Genomic DNA, 16,038 nt, shown 5'->3' on the forward strand with positions numbered 1-16,038 from the left:
CTGAAACCCTGTTCCTCTCTTTCCAATTCAACTAACGTTAATATAATGCTAGTAGTTGAAAGTGACATTGGGACTTCCTCAGTGGCACAGTGCTTAAGAATCTGCCTGCCAATGCAGGGGACACGGGTTCGAGCCCTGGTCTGGGAAGATCCCACATGCCGCAGAGCAACTAAACCCACGTGCCACAACTACTGAGCCTGCACTCTAGAGCCCAAGAGCCACAACTACCGAAGCCCGCGTGCCTAGAGCCCGTGCACCGAAACAAAGAGAAACCACTGCAATGAGAAGCCCATGCACCGCAATAAAGAGTAGCCCTCGCTCGCCGCAACTAGAAAAAGCCTGTGTGCAGCAACGAAGACTCAACGCAGCCAAAGATAAATAAATATATTTATTTTTTTTAAGTGACATTATTATAAGACTAACACTGAAGCTGCAAACATTGGTCCTGCTTAAACCACATGTAACAAGCTCCCTGTGACTGATCTTGGGTATCTGATCTCAACCAAAGCTTGACTTCTCTTATAACACCCCTGAACCTCAGCTTGAATATTCCTGATGATGTAAATCTCATCTCTCATGAACAATCATTCAATCGTGGACAGCTCCAAATATCAGACAATTCTTTCTTTTCTTTTTTTTTTTTTTTTTTTTTTTTTTTGTGGTCCGCGGGCCTCTCACTGTTGTGGCCTCTCTCGTTGCGGAGCGCAGGCTCCGGACGCGCACTCAGTGGCCATGGCTCACAGGCCCGGCCGCTCCGCGGCATGTGGGATCTTCCCGGACCGGGGCACGAACCCGTGTCTCCTGCATCGGCAGGTGGACTCCCAACCACTGCGCCACCAGGGAAGCCACAGACAATTCTTTCTTAAACAGAGTAGAATTTCCCTTTCCATGATTTTATTTATCCCAGTCCAACTCTTTGGTTACATAGGATAAATATTATCATGCCTCCGTATAACAGCCCTTTAAATATCTAAAGATGATTACCCTAGGGCTTCCCTGGTGGCGCAGTGGTTGAGAGTCCGCCTGCCGATGCAGGGGACACAGGTTCGTGCCCCAGTCCGGGAGGATCCCACATACCGCCGAGCGGCTGGGCCCGTGAGCCATGGCCGCTGAGCCTGTGCATCCGGAGCCTGTGCTCCGGGGAGGCCCGCGTACCGCAAAAAAAAAAAAAAAAAAAATGATTACCCTAGTTCCAATAACAGTTTTCTTTTTCTACTTTAAATATTCCACAGGCATGGTTTCCATTCTCGGGGGACTAAATGGATCATTTCAATTATTGGGGTAGACAAAGCTTAAACTGGATTAGATATTTAATAATTTTCTCTCCCACTAAATAAGAGGAAGGTCAGAATAGTTTTAGATTGAAAAAACACTTGTGTTTTACCCTACAAGTTTTTTTTTTTTTTTTTTTTTTTTTTTTTGTGGTACGCGGGCCTCCCACTGCTCTGGCCTCTCCCGTTGCGGAGCAGAGGCTCCGGACGCGCAGGCCCAGCGGCCACAGCCCATGGGCTCAGCCACTCTGCGGCATGTGGGACCTTCCCGGACCGGGACACGAAGCCGTGTCCCCTGCATCAGCAGGCGGACTCTCAACCACTGCGCCACCAGGGAAGCCCATACAAGGTTATTTTATTGGTGGGTAATTGGCCAAACTTAACTGTAAATCAGTGGGGTAACAAATGCATTATGGTACAGCCTTATGATAATTTATTATGTAGCCATGAATAAAATCTTGTTTTGAAAAAACAAAATCACAGAATCCCCAGAATGTCAAGATGGACTAGAATGCTGTACTTCCATTGAATAAAAGGTCTAGTGTGAGAGGAAAACAAAAACCAAGAAAACTTCTGTTTTTTTCCCCTGTACATCTGAATTGTGGTAGGAAATAAATTTTTGAACTTATTCCACAAAATTGTCATCAGGAAATAAAGACAAAAGAAAAAAATAACAAATAAAAATAAGATTTCTAACCCATTCATCCCTTCCCCCTCCCCACATCTAATATGAAATTGAGTACTTTTTATACTGCTGTTTTGAGATTAGTAAATTTTTATCACATTTTTATCAATAAAATATTTTAATAGAATGATACTCTGATGAATTATCCATTTTTTTCTATAGCTAAATATAAAGTAAATTTAAATCTTTGCTTAATTCTATATGGAGAGCAGTAAAGCCATTTTCAATGTTTTTCACTTTATTTTTATTTCTCTGAACTCAGTTAATTTGATAAGAATCAATTCTTTGTTTTGAAGATTTGGTTTGAACATTTTGCCCATATCTAATTTTACCATTGACGATTTTGCCACTATAATTTCTTTTCTTTTTTCTTTTGGCTGCGCTGCACGTGAGATCTTAGTTCCCCGACCAGGGATTGAACCCAGGCCCTTGGCAATGAAAGCATGGAGTCCTAACCACTGGACCACCAGAAAATTCCCTATAATTTCTTTTTATGACCATAATTGCTACCAAATCAAATTTTCCCATTTCTAATTTTGCATATATAAATTTTGTCAAAAAGATTTCATTCTTTGATTTTTAGTTAATAAATGTTTTTCTTTTATCAACTGAAAGTTTTGTTTTGTACTTCATTATTTGTTTTCCTTTTTTTTGAATTTTTAAGTTTTATTTTCTATGTGTCAACATTCTTATTAATACAGACTTCAACCTGATAAAGTCTGAACCAAGCATGTAAAATATTTCCATTTAGAATTGGTTAAATCAGAGAAAAATTTAAATTAATTTTGAATATATACCCTCAAAAATAAATATTCACTTAATGTGGCCTTACCTGTTTATGATATCAAAAGGTAGGTTTTCTTCTCCCAAAATAAATGTTGTAAGATAAATTCAAGATTCCTTTGAATAAAAAAATGTACACCTTCTAAAACAGTGAGCTTATAAAATAATGCAGTGGATTTCTAGGCACACTTAGTGTAACAGGAAAGTATGTTCACCAAGAAAGAAATTTGAAAAGTGACCATAAGCCTTTATGGAAAATTGTAACAAGGTCTTTACTTCATTTACTTTTAGCTATGTCATAAATACCAGAAGATAAATTGGACAGTTTTGTGATGAAAGTTAGAAAATTTTTTCCATAAAACGAACTTAGGATCTTTCCTTTTGGCTTTGTCTTCCAATCCACCTTCACTGTGTTGAAGAGATAGCGAGTTCTTCCCGATTTTTGGTTCAAGTGAGTAGTTTCCGAATTGAGTGGACTCTCAAGGTAGGGAGTTCCTGCTCAGGGTTTCCCGATCACCGGATCTATGACTTGTCCAACTTTGAAAATGATCGCAGCCAGTACATGTTTCATGTGCTGTGTCCGTGGGACAGGTAACGCTGTGAGAAGCACGGTATTTCCGGCTGTGCACTGCTGAAGAGCATCGTAAGGTAGGTTTTTCACTTATTAAAATGCTTTAACAAGTAAGGATTCAGAACAAGCCTGGTTACTCTCACTTTAGCAGGTATTTGAATTGTTGTCGCAGTCACCTTCCCCACGACCCATTTGGCAAGGATGGATGAATGAGCTATTGACGTTATGTGGCTTTGGTCATCTGGAGGTCTCCCATGCCGCGGTGCTTTGGCCCTGGAATCCACCCCCTGTGGCAGCAGAGCGGGGCCAGCAGTCACCTCGGGGCTCCACTGTCCCTAAGCTCTCTTAAGTCAATATTTAAAGTTTTCCATGCTATAAAAAGAGATGCGATTTTTTAAAAATAAAAAGTGTATCACTAATTTTATCATGTGCAAGCTTTTTGGGGTTTTTTTGTTTGTTTTTTCCCCTCTGGCAGCGCAGTGAAAGCGCAGAGTCCTAACCACTGGACCACCAGAGAATTCCCTATCATGTTCAGTTTTAGGCGAAATCAATTTTATTTGATGTCATTCTTATCAGTAAAATTCATTTTGAATTTGGTAAAAGACTGATAATTTATGTTCTTTCTTAGAAAATGCATGAGAAAATTATGTGGATAACTTTTGATCATTCAGGATTCTCCCCATTGTACTAGATGGTCTAACATTTGGCGAATCTAATATTTCCACATACTTAGGTGAGTTTCTATGTGATGTAATAACTGTCTGCCCTATGGCTAATACAAAGAATAAATAGGGGTATATGAGAATATTTTGAATGGCCAAAATGACAGTCAAAATATCCTTCTTCAGTAAAAAACTGATAAGGTAAATAATCATATTTCTTTTGCATTTTGGGAAATAACTAGTTCAGTCATATTAAAACGTAAAGAAAACAAACTAAAAGAGCTTAAGCTACCATTACATCTCTCTTAAATTAGAAAAAAAAAGTAAACACCAATGTTGGCAAAGGAAACAAAAATATTGACTAGTACAATGATGTTGTAAATAGCCCTGTAGATTATTCTGTCTTTTTGGAGAGCAATATGACAATAAGGGGCCTCCCTGGTGGCGCAGTGGTTAAGAATCCACCTGCCAGTGCAGGGAACATGGGTTCGAGCCCTGGTCCAGGAAGATCCCACAGGCTGTGGAGCAACTAAGCCCCGTGCACCACAACTACTGAGCCTGCGCTCTGAACCCCATGAGCCACAACTACTGAAGCCCTCGCGCCTATAGCCTGAGCTCTGCAACAAGAGAAGCCAAGGCAATGAAGAGCAGCCCCCGCTCGCCACAAATAAAGACCGCAACTAAAGAAAGCCCGCGCCTAGCAACGAAGACCCAACGCAGCCAAAAATAAATTAAATAAATTAATTTAAAAAATATGACAATAGTTATAAAATTATACTACTTTGAGAAATGTATAAGAATTACTCCAGGGCTTCCCTGGTGGTGCAGTGGTTGAGAATCCGCCTGCCGATGCAGGGGATACGGGTTCGTGCCCCGGTCCGGGAAGATCCCACATGCCGCGGAGCGGCTGGGCCCGTGAGCCATGGCCGCTGAGCCTGCGCGTCTGGAGCCTGTGTCCCGCAACGGGAGAGGCCACAACAGTGAGAGGCCCGCATACCACAAAAAAAAAAAAAAAAAAAAAAAAAGAATTACTCCAATCCAAAGGAATGAAGAATATTTACAAAGATATTTATGCTCTCCTTCATAACAAAAAAAATCTGAAAACCACAAATCCTAATCATGATTTTTCTTTCAACCATGTTTTAAAATTGGAGTATGGTTAATTTACAATGTTGTGTTAGTTTCAGGTGTACAACTAAATGATTCAGATATATATTTACTTTTTCAGATTCTTTTCCATTATAGGTTATTACAAGATATTGAATATAGTTCCCTGTGCTATACAGTAGCTCCTTGTTGTTTATCTATTTTATGTATAGTGTGTATATGTTAATCCCAAACTCCTAATTTATGCGCGCCCCCCCCCCCCCACTATCCTCTTCGGTAACCATAAGTTTGTTTTCTATGTCTGTGAGTCTATTTCTGTTTTGTGAATTTATAAAAATTAATTTTTTCGTAGCCAACATTCATTTACATGTTCCCACATCTACAGTTTTGGTTTTTTTTCTTCATTCCTTTTTGTATCTCAGGCCTTTTTCCTCTAGGATCTATATTTACTGTTGTCTTTAGAATCTCCTTTAGTGAAAGCTTCCTCATGATGTGTTTTATTTTTAAATTAATTAATTTTTGGCTGCATTGGGTCTTCGTTGCTGTGCGCGGGTTTTCTCTAGTTGTGGCGAGTGGGGGCTACTCTTTGTTTTGGTGCGCGGGCTTATTGCGGTGGCTTCTCTTGCTGCGGAGCACGGGCTCTAGGTACGCGGGCTCAGTAGTTGTGGCTTGTGGGCTCTAGAGTGCAGGCTCAGTAGCTGTGGCGCATGGGCTTAGTTGCTCTGTGGAATGTGGGATCCTCCCGGACCAGGGTTCGAACCTGTGTCCCCTGCGTTGGCAGACAGATTCTTAACCACTGCACCACCAGAGAAGATCCAATGATGAAGTGTTAATATTTTTTTCTTTCAGAAAATATTTTTATTTCACCTACAATCTTGAAAAATTTTTGGCTGATAGAGAATTCTCAGGTTTGGTTATTCTCTTTTAGCATTTTTAAATATACCATTCCACAATTGGCTGGCTTCCATTGTTTCTTTTTTTAAAAAAAATTTATTTGTTTTATTCATTTATTTTTGGCTGCGTTGGGTCTTCGTTGCTACATGTGGCCTTTCTCTAGTTGCCGCGAGCGGGGGCTACTCTTCGTTGTGGTGCGCAGGCTACTCATTGCGGTGGCTTCTCTTGTTGCGGAGCATGGGCTCTAGGCACGTGGGCTCAGTAGTTGTGGCGCACTGGCTTAGTTGCTCCGCAGCATGTGGGATCTTCCCCGATCAGGGCTCGAACCGTGTCCTGGCAGATTCTTAACTACTGCACCACCGGGAAAGCTCACTTCCATTGTTTCTATTCAGAAGTCAGCAATAAGCCTTACAACACCTTTGGAAATAATGCTTCTCTCCCCAGCTGCCTGTTATCTTACTCTCTTATTAGTTATTTTTCATACTTTTAAGTGGAAATTTCCAACATACACTAAATTAGAAATAATCGTATTATGAACTCATGTACCCACTACCCAATTAAAAAATTACCAGTGTCATTCCAAACTTGTTTTATTCTACCTCTTTCTTTTTACGCTGTAAATACCATATACCATATCATTTTAGCATGAATATTTTTGTATGTATCTCTAACAGGTAAGAACTTTCTTTAAAAGATAACTAAATACCATTGTGATGTCCATGTTTAAATTTCCCTTAATGTGTTTAAAAGCTGTCTTGTCAGAGTTGATAGTTCAAATCTGTTTTCAATAAAGGTGTATACTTTGTATTGGATTGATGTACCTTTTTTTAGTCACAACTTTAAAGAGATATAATTCACATGACATAAAATTCATTTTTTAAATGTACAATTTAGTGGTTTGTACTAAGTTTACAGAGCTGTGTAGTCATCACCACTTTAGAATTTTTCCTTCAAAAAAGGAATCCCATACACATCAGCAGTCATTTCCTACTGTGTCTTCTTCTAGCCCCTGGGCAACTATTAAACTATTTTCTGTCTTTATGGATTTATATATTTTGTACATTTCATGTAACTGGGCATATAATGTCATATAACTGGGCATATAATATCATATAGCATTTTCATATATAATATTTATATAACATGTGACCTTTTGTGTCGAGCTACTTTCACTTGGCGTGTTTTCAAATATCATCCATGTTGTATTATGTGTCAGTACTTTATTACTTTTGTGGCTAAATAATATTCTATTGCACAGATATACATTTTGTTTATCCATTCATCAGTTGTTGAACATTTGGATTGTTTCCATTTTTCAGTTATTATAAATAATGTTGCTATGAACATTTGTGTACAAGTTTTTGTGTGGACATGTTTTCATTTTTCTTGGTATTTACCTAAGAGTAAAATGCTGGGTCATAAGGTAACTCTATGTTTAACTTTTTGAGGAAATGTCACATTGTTTTCTAAAGTGGCACCACAATTTTACCTTCCAACCAGCAAAGTATGAGGATTGATTTCTCCACATTCTCACCAAAACTTGTTATTGTCTGTCTTTTTGATTTGGCCATACTAGTATGTTCAAAGCAGTATCTCATTGCACTTTTGATATTTGCATTTCCCTAATGACCACTGATATTCAGCATCTTTTCATGTACTTTTTTTTTTTTTTTTTGGCCACTCCGGGTGACTTGCAGGATCTTAGTTCCCTGACCAGGGATTGAACCCAGGCCCTTGGCAATGGACGCGTGGAGTCCTAACCATTGGACCACCAGGGAATTCCCTCATGTGCATTTTGACCATTTGTATATCTTTTTTGGAGAAATGTCTATTTGGATTCTTTGCCCATTTTATAATTTGTCTTTTTTTGTCTTTTTTTTCTTAGTTGTGTTTCTTTTATATTCTAGTTACAAGTCTTTCATCAGATATATGTTTTCCAATATTTTCTCCCATTCTGTGGATTGTCTTCACTTACTTGATGGTGTACTTCGAAGCACAAATGTTTTTAATTTTGATGAAATCCAATTTATGTTTTTTTTGCACTTGTGCTTTTGGAAAACATTGCCTAATCCAAGATGGCAAAGATTTACTCCAATGCTTCTATATTTTCTTCTAAGAATTTTAGTTTTAGATATTACATTTAGATCTTTCACCATTTGCATATTTGCATACAATTTTTGTATATGTTATAAAGTAGGTGTCCAACTTCATTTGTTTTGCCTGTAGATATCAAATTGTCCCAATACTGTTTGTTGAAAATTCTACTCTTTCCCCATTGCATTGTGTTGGCAACCTTATCAAAACTCAATTGATCATAAATTTAATAATTTATTTCTGGACACTCAACTCTATTCCATGGATCTATGTCTATCTTTATGCCAGTACAACAATGCTCTGATTACTGCAGCTTGTAGGAAATTTTGAAATCAGGAAGTGTGAATCCTCCAACTTTCTTCTTTTTTCCCCAAGATAGTTGGGCTATTCTGGGTCCCTTAAATTTCCATAGAAAATTTAAGCTCAGCTTGCCAATATCTGCAAAATGTCCAGCTGAAATTTTGATAGTGATTATATTAAATTTCTAGATCAGTTTGGAGACTACTGCCATTTTAATGATATTAAGCCAAATCCATGAACATGGGCTATATTTCCATTTATTTAAGTCTTTTTTCATTACTTTTTATCAATGTCATATAGTTAGCTATTTACAAGTCTTACATTTCTTTTGTTAAATTTATTCCTAAGCATTTCATTCTGTTTTGATGCTATTGCAAAAAGAATGTTGTCTAATTTCAGTTTTGGATTGTTCATTGCTAGTGAATAGAAATAAAACTGACTTTTGTACATTGATCTTGTATCCTGCAACCCTGATGAACTAATTTATTCTAATATTTTTTGTGGATTTTCCATATACAAGATCATGTCATCTGCAAATATAGTTTTATTGATACTTCTTCCTTTTCAACCTGGATAAATTTTACTTCTCTTTCTTGCCTAACTGGCCTGGCTAGAATCTTCAGTACAAGATTGAATAGGAGTAACAAGAGCCGACATCCTTGTCTAGTACTTCATCTCAGGTGGAAAGCATTCAGTCTCTTACCATTAAGTATAATATTAGCTATGGGATGTTTTAGACAGTCTATCAGGTTGAGGAAGTTCCCCTCTAAATTAACCTGCTTAGGCTGCCGTAACAAAATAATATAGACTGGGTGGTTTAAACATTAGGCATTTAGGGACTTCCCTGGCAGTCCAGTGGGTAAGACTCTGTGCCTCTGATGTAGGGGGCCCGGGTTAGATACCTGGTCAGGGAACTAGATCCTCCATGCATTCTGCAACTAAGAGTCCACATGCCATAACTAAGAAGTCTGCATGCCACAACTAAAAGATCTTGTATGCTACAACAAAGTTCTTGTGTGCCCCAACTAAGATTTGGTGCAGCCAAAATAAATAAATAAATATTTTTTAAAAATAGGCATTTATTTTCTCATATTTCTGGAGGCTAGAAACCTAAGATCAAGGTGCCAGCAGGATTGGGTTCTGGTGAAGCCTCTTTTCATGGCTTGCAGGTGACCTCCTTCTTGCTGTGTCCTGACATGGCCATTTCTGTGTGTGTGTGTGTGTGTGTGTGTGTGTGTGTGTGTGTGTGTGTGTGTGTGTGCATTTAGAGGGAGGGAGAGATTGATCTCTGGTGTCTCTTCCTTTTCTTATAAAGACATCAGATTAGGGTACTACCCTATGACTTCATTTAACATCAGTTACCTCCTTAAAGGCCCTATTTCCAAATAGAGTCACATTGGGTGTTAGGGCTTCAACATGAAAAATTTTTTTGGTGGGAGGGGACACAATTTAGTCCATAACACCTGCTATTCCTAGTTTTTTAAATTTTTTTTTAATCATGAAAGTGTATTGGATTTTGTCAAGTGCTTTTTCTGGTGCATTGAGGTTATTATCTAGTTTTTGTTCTTTTGTATATTAATATGGTGTGTTACATTGGGATTGATTTTTAGCTGTTAAACCAACCTTACATTCCTGGGATAAATCCCACTTAGTCATAGTGTATAATCCTTTTTACATGTTACTGGCTTCTGTTTCCTAGGGTTTTGATTTTTTTTTTCTTTTCTTTTTGAAAGAATGTGTGTGGGTAGTTCCCTGGCATTCCAGTGGATAGGACTCCATGCTGAGGGCCCGGATTCAATCCCTGGTCAGGAAACTAAGATCCCACAAGCTGCGTGGTGTGGCCAAAAAACGAACAAACAAAAAAAACCCATAAAATAAAGAATGTGTGTGTATATTTATAAGAATTATTGGTCTGTAGTTTTCTTGTTATACCTTTGTCAGGTTTTGATATCAGGGTAATATTGGCCTCATAGAATGAGTTAGAACATGTTCCCTTCTCTTTTGTTTTTTGGAAGATTTTGTGAAGGATTAGTCTTAATTCTTTAAATGTTTGGTAAAATTCACCAGTGAAGCCTATAGTTCTGGGGTTTTCTTCATGGAAAGTTGTTTTTTTAAATTATTAATTCAATGGCTTTACTTGTTCAGTTTTTCTATTTTTTCTTGAGGTAGTTTCAGTAGTTTTGTCTTTCTAGGAATTTGCCTATTTCAACTAGGTTATCTAATTTGTTCATTGTATTCCCTCATCGGGAAGTTACAATGTCACAAAGCTTACTGTTCTGAGATTCTGTCATTAAAAAAAAAAAAAAAAGCTCCTTGGACTGTTGCAAAACTTCATTTCCAGAGTTATGAAAAAGTTGATTTTGACAATTTTTTGCCATTGTTCTCATTCCTTTTATGGAGTAGTGAAATTTTGGATGTCCTCACTCTGCTATTCTGGCACTTATTCTGATTAATTCATCTATTATATATCCATTCCTCACTCTCTTGAGCTTTTTTTTGAGCTAAAAATGAATTTAATAAAGACTATTTTAGTACCTTAGCCTGTCCAGGAGAGTTGGAAAGCCACACTTGGGAACTCTCATCCAGGAACCATTTCCAAAATCACACCACAAAACTGGCTCCATAAAGCCACCCTGTTTCTACTGCTGCTGCTCCTGCTATCCACAGATCCTGCTGCTTTCAACACTGACATCATCAATGCTAGATACTGGATGCTGCCGCTAGAACATCACTGCTCCTTTGGAAAAGTAGCTACCACCATGGCTGCCACCTGCCCTAGCACTGATTCCACTAAATCAATTTGATTCACTAGTGTTTGTCTCAAAGTCTAATGTAGGAGAATTCTGATTGATAGAGCTGTGGTCATATATTTGTGCTCTGGCTATAAGAAAGGCTGGTTAAGTTGATTTTTAAAATATTAAGTTGGGTGGTACTCTTTGCTTCTTACCCAGACTTGTACGATGGAAATTCCCCAAACATGGGATGGTAGTCTCCATTTTCCATAAAATACTTGCTATGTCATAATTAAAGAAAGAATAGTGGTTTGCACTTTAAATGCTTGCTTACCATAATACATGTTGCTTACCATAAGTCTTTTAATCTTAAACCACCTCCACTCCCCACTTATTTCATGTCATTTATTTTTTGAAGAAGTGGGACATTCTTATAGTTGAATTTTCCACATTCTAGATTTGGATTGTTGCATCCTCATGGTAGATTAACACATGCCTCTATTTCTTGTATTTCCTGCTTACTTGTGGTTGGATATCTAGATTTAGCTCCTTTTAAGATTTTGTCTCTGTGGTTGAATATTTTGGTTTCACCATGATGTATCTTTGTAAAGATTTTTCCTACTTGCAGTTTGTTGGTATACTGAATCTGTAGATTGTCTTCCATCGCTTCTGAAGAAATTTCAGCCATTATCTCTTCAAATATTGTCTCATTCTGCCTCTTCTTCTAAACCTCCAATTAAACATGTTATATCTACCCACTGTATCCTATATGTCACTGGCTCTCTATGGCAATTTTCATGTTTTTATCTTTTCATGCTACATTTTGGATAGTTTCTTCTCATTTTTTCCTTCAGTTCTGCAATTCTTTTTTTTTTTTTTCAGCAGCCGTGGCTCACAGGCCTAGCCGCTCCGCGGCATGTGGGATCTTCCCGGACCGGGGCACGAACCCGTGTCCCCTGCATCGGCAGGCAGACTCTCAACCACTGCACCACCAGGGAAGCCCTCTGCAATTCTTAAGTTGTGTCCAATCTGTTGTTAGACCCACCTATCTTTTGTTTTTAATTTCATTTATTGTATTGTTTTATTTGTATAAGTTTTGTTTGATTCTTTATCAGATCTGCTATGTTGCTTTTATAGTTTCCTCTTCCCTGGAGATATTTTCAAGCTTATATGTTATTTTGACATAATAAGCATGGGGACTTCCCTGGTGGCACAGTGGTTAATAATCCACCTGCCAATGCAGGGGGCACGGGTTCAATCCCTGGTCTGGGAAGATCCCACATGCCATGGAGTAACTAAGCTGAGAGCTACAACTACTGAAGCCCTCGTGCCTAAAGCCCATGCTCCACAAGAGAAGCCACCGCAATGAGAAGCCCACACACCGCAACAAAGAGTAGCCCCAGCTCGCTGCAACCAGAGGAAGCCTGTGCGTAGCAACAAAGACCCAAGGCAGCCACAAAGCCCCCCCAAAACATAATAAGCATGGAGGCCTGATATCTCCTGGAACTGTTCATCGTGTGTGTTGATTCTCACTTGTGCTGGCTTTAATTTATTTATGTGCTGGTCATCATGTTTTAAGAAATATCTGTAGAAACAATCAGAAACCTAAGATGAAATAATGATTTTCATCTGATTCTTCCAGGCACTTGAGGCCCTTTACCTTTCTAGGAGTATCTTAATCTAAATTCTGAGATTGAAGTTGCCTTAACTGCCCAGGTGAGGAATCTGGGATATCTCTTGTCTTGAGAGTGTAGCCCTTTGGAAGACCTTAGTTTAATGGAGTAATGAGGTATGAGAGTCTCCGCCTGGGGTTGGACCTACGTTTTTGGCTTCTGTGCCCTTTGTGCAGTAAGGCCATTAAACCCAGCTAGGTTTGCTTCTCCAGGTTTTGACCTTCTCTTAGATTTTAGCCAGGTAAATTTTTCATTATCTTTTAAACTCTTTCATTTCTTTTAAGAAGATTTTAAAAAATATTTCTCTTGCTTAATTTTCTTCAGAAGGATTGGTTTGAATTATTTAGGCCATAGTTGCTGAATGCAGAGGCAAGTAAATATTTTTTGAAAAATTATACAGGAATACCTCATTTTATTGCATTTCACTTTATTGTGCTTCCCAGATGTTACTTTTTTTACAAATTGAAAGTCTGTGGCAACCCTGCATTGAGCAAGTCTGTTGGCACCATTTTTCCAATAGCATTTGCTCACTTAATGTCTCTGCAACACATTTTGGTAATTCTCAAAATATATCAAACTTTTAAGTCATTATTATATTTGTTATGGTGATCTGTAATCAGTGATCTTTGATTTACTACTGTAATTGTTTTGGGGCACAATGAACCATGCCCATGTAAGACGGCAAACTTAATCGATAAATGTGTGTGTTCTGACTGCTCCCCTCTCTCTCTCCCTCTCCTCAGGCCTTTCTACTCCTTGAGACACAACAATATTGAAATTAGGCTAATTAATAACTCTACAATTGTCTCTCAGTTTTCAGGTGAAAGAGTCACATATGTCTCACTTTAAATCAAAAGCTAAAAATAATTAAGCTTAGTGAGGAAGGCATGTCCAAAGCTGAGATAGGCTGAAAGCTGGGCCTCTTGCACCAGATACTTAGCCAAGTTGTGAATGCAACAGAAAAGTTCTTGAAGGAAATTAAAAGTGCTCCTCCAGTGAACATATGAATGATAAAGTGAAACAGCCTTATTGCTGATATGGAGAAAGTTTTAGTGGTCTGGACAGAAGATCAAACCAGCCACAACATTCTCTCAAGGCAAAGCCTAATCCAGAGCAAGGCCCTAAGTTCCTTCAATTCTATGAAGGCTGAGAGAGGTGAGGAAGCCACAACAGAAAAGTTTGAAGCTAGCAGAGGCTGGTTCTTGAAGTTTAAGAAAAGAAGCCCTCTCCAAAACATAAAAGTTGCAAGGTGAAGCAGCAAGTGCTGATGTAGCAGCTGCAGCAAGTTATCCAGAAGATCTAGCTAAGGTAATTAATGAAGGTGGCTACAGTAAACAACAGATTTTCAGTGTGGATGCAACAGCCTTCTATTGGAAGATACCATCTAGGCTTTCATAACTAGAGAGAAGTTAATGCCTGGATTCAAAGCTACAAAGGACAGGCTGACTCTCTTGTTAGGGGCTAATGCAGCTGGTGACTTGAAGTTGAACCTGATGCTCATTTACCATTCCAAAAATTCTAGGGCCCTTAAAAATTATGCTAAATCTACTCCACTTGTGCTCTATAAGTGGCACAAAGCCTGGATGACAGCACATCTGTTTACAACATGCTTTGCTGAATATTTTAAGCCCACTTTGAGAACTACTCAGAAAAAAAGATTCCTTTCAAAATATTACTGCTCATTGAAAATGTGCCTGGCCACCCAAGAACTCTGATGGAGATACACAATGAGATTTATGTTATTTTCATGCCTGCTAACACAATGCCCATTCTGCAGCCCATGGATCAAGGAATAATTTTGGCTGTCAAGTCTTATCAAAGAAATACATTTCGTAAGGCTATAGCTGCCATACATTGTGATTCCTTTGATGGATCTGGGCAAAGTCCATTGAAAACCTTCTGGACAGGATCCACCATTCTAGATGCCATTAGGATCATCTGTGATTTGTGAGAAGAGGTCAAAATATCAAATATCAGTTTGGAAGAAGTTGATTCCAACTCTCATGGATGACTTTGAGGGGTTCAAGACTTCAGTTGGGAGATGTGGTAGAAATGGCAAGAGATTTAGAATTAGAAGTAATGTCTGTTATTTGTTTCTATGTGTCTGAATTGCTGCAATCTCGTGATAAAACTTTAATGGATGAGGAATTGTTTCTTATGGATGAGCAAAGAAAGTGGTTTCTTGAGATGGAAACTACTCCTGTTGAAGATTCTGTGAAGATTGCCGAAATGACAACAAAGAATTTATTTTAAAAATTTTATTATTATTTTTTATTGGAGTATAGTTGCTTTACAATGTTGTGTTAGTTTCTGATGTACAACGAAGTGAATCAGCTATACATATACATATATCCCCTCCCTCTTGGACCTCCCTCCCACCCCACCCCCATCCCATCCCTCTAAGTCATCACAGAGCACCGAGCTGAGCTCCCTGTGCTACATAGCAGGTTCCCACTAGCTAGCTATTTTAACATGACAGTGTATAAATGTTAATCCTGATCTCCCAGTTAGTTCCACCCTTCCCTTCCCCCACTGTATCCACGTCTTTTCTCCACATCTGTGTCTCTTTTCCTTCCCTGCAAATAGGTTCATCTGTACCATTTTTCTAGATTCTACATATATGCATTAATATAGGGTATTTGTTTTTCTCTTTCTGACTTACTTCACTGTATGACAGACTCTAGGTCCATCCACATCTCTACAAATGACCCAGTTTTGTTCCTTTTTATGGCTGAGCAATATTCCATTGTATATATGTACCACATCTTCTTTATCCATTTGTCTGTCGATGGGCATTTAGGTTGTTTCCATGTCCTGGCTATTGTAAATAGTGCTGCAATGAACACTGGGGAACATGTGTCTTTTTGAATTATGGTTTTGTCAGGGTATATGCCCAGTAGTGGGATTGCTGGGTCATATGGTAGTTCTATTTGTAGTTTTTGAAGGAACTTCCATACTGTTCTCCATAGTGGCTGTATCAATTCACATTCTCACCAACAGTGCAAGAGGGTTCCCTTTTCTCCATATCCTCTCCAGCATTTATTGTTTGTAGATTTTTTTGTTGATGGCCATTCTGACTGGTGTGAGGTAATACTTCAGTGTAGTCTTGATTTGCATTTCTCTAGTAATTAGTGATGTTGAGCATCTTTTCATATTACTTGTGATTGGTCTGTTTATATTTTCTAATTTTCCTCATTCAATATTGGAAAGTTGTACCTTTCTAAGAATCTGTTTCTTCCAGGTTGTCTATTTTATTGGCATATAAT

The 16,038-nt window shown here is 38.4% G+C and overlaps 1 pseudogene; it reads right to left on the reverse strand.

The window, feature by feature from the left end:
- Nucleotides 1-3,144: 3,144 nt before the first annotated feature.
- Nucleotides 3,145-11,787, reverse strand: LOC131758165 (small ribosomal subunit protein uS17m pseudogene; annotated as a pseudogene).
- Between the last annotated feature and the right edge of the window lie 4,251 nt (nt 11,788-16,038).

This window comes from Kogia breviceps, chromosome 6, assembly GCF_026419965.1.
Source record: "Kogia breviceps isolate mKogBre1 chromosome 6, mKogBre1 haplotype 1, whole genome shotgun sequence".
Classification (NCBI taxonomy): Eukaryota; Metazoa; Chordata; class Mammalia; order Artiodactyla; family Physeteridae; genus Kogia; species Kogia breviceps.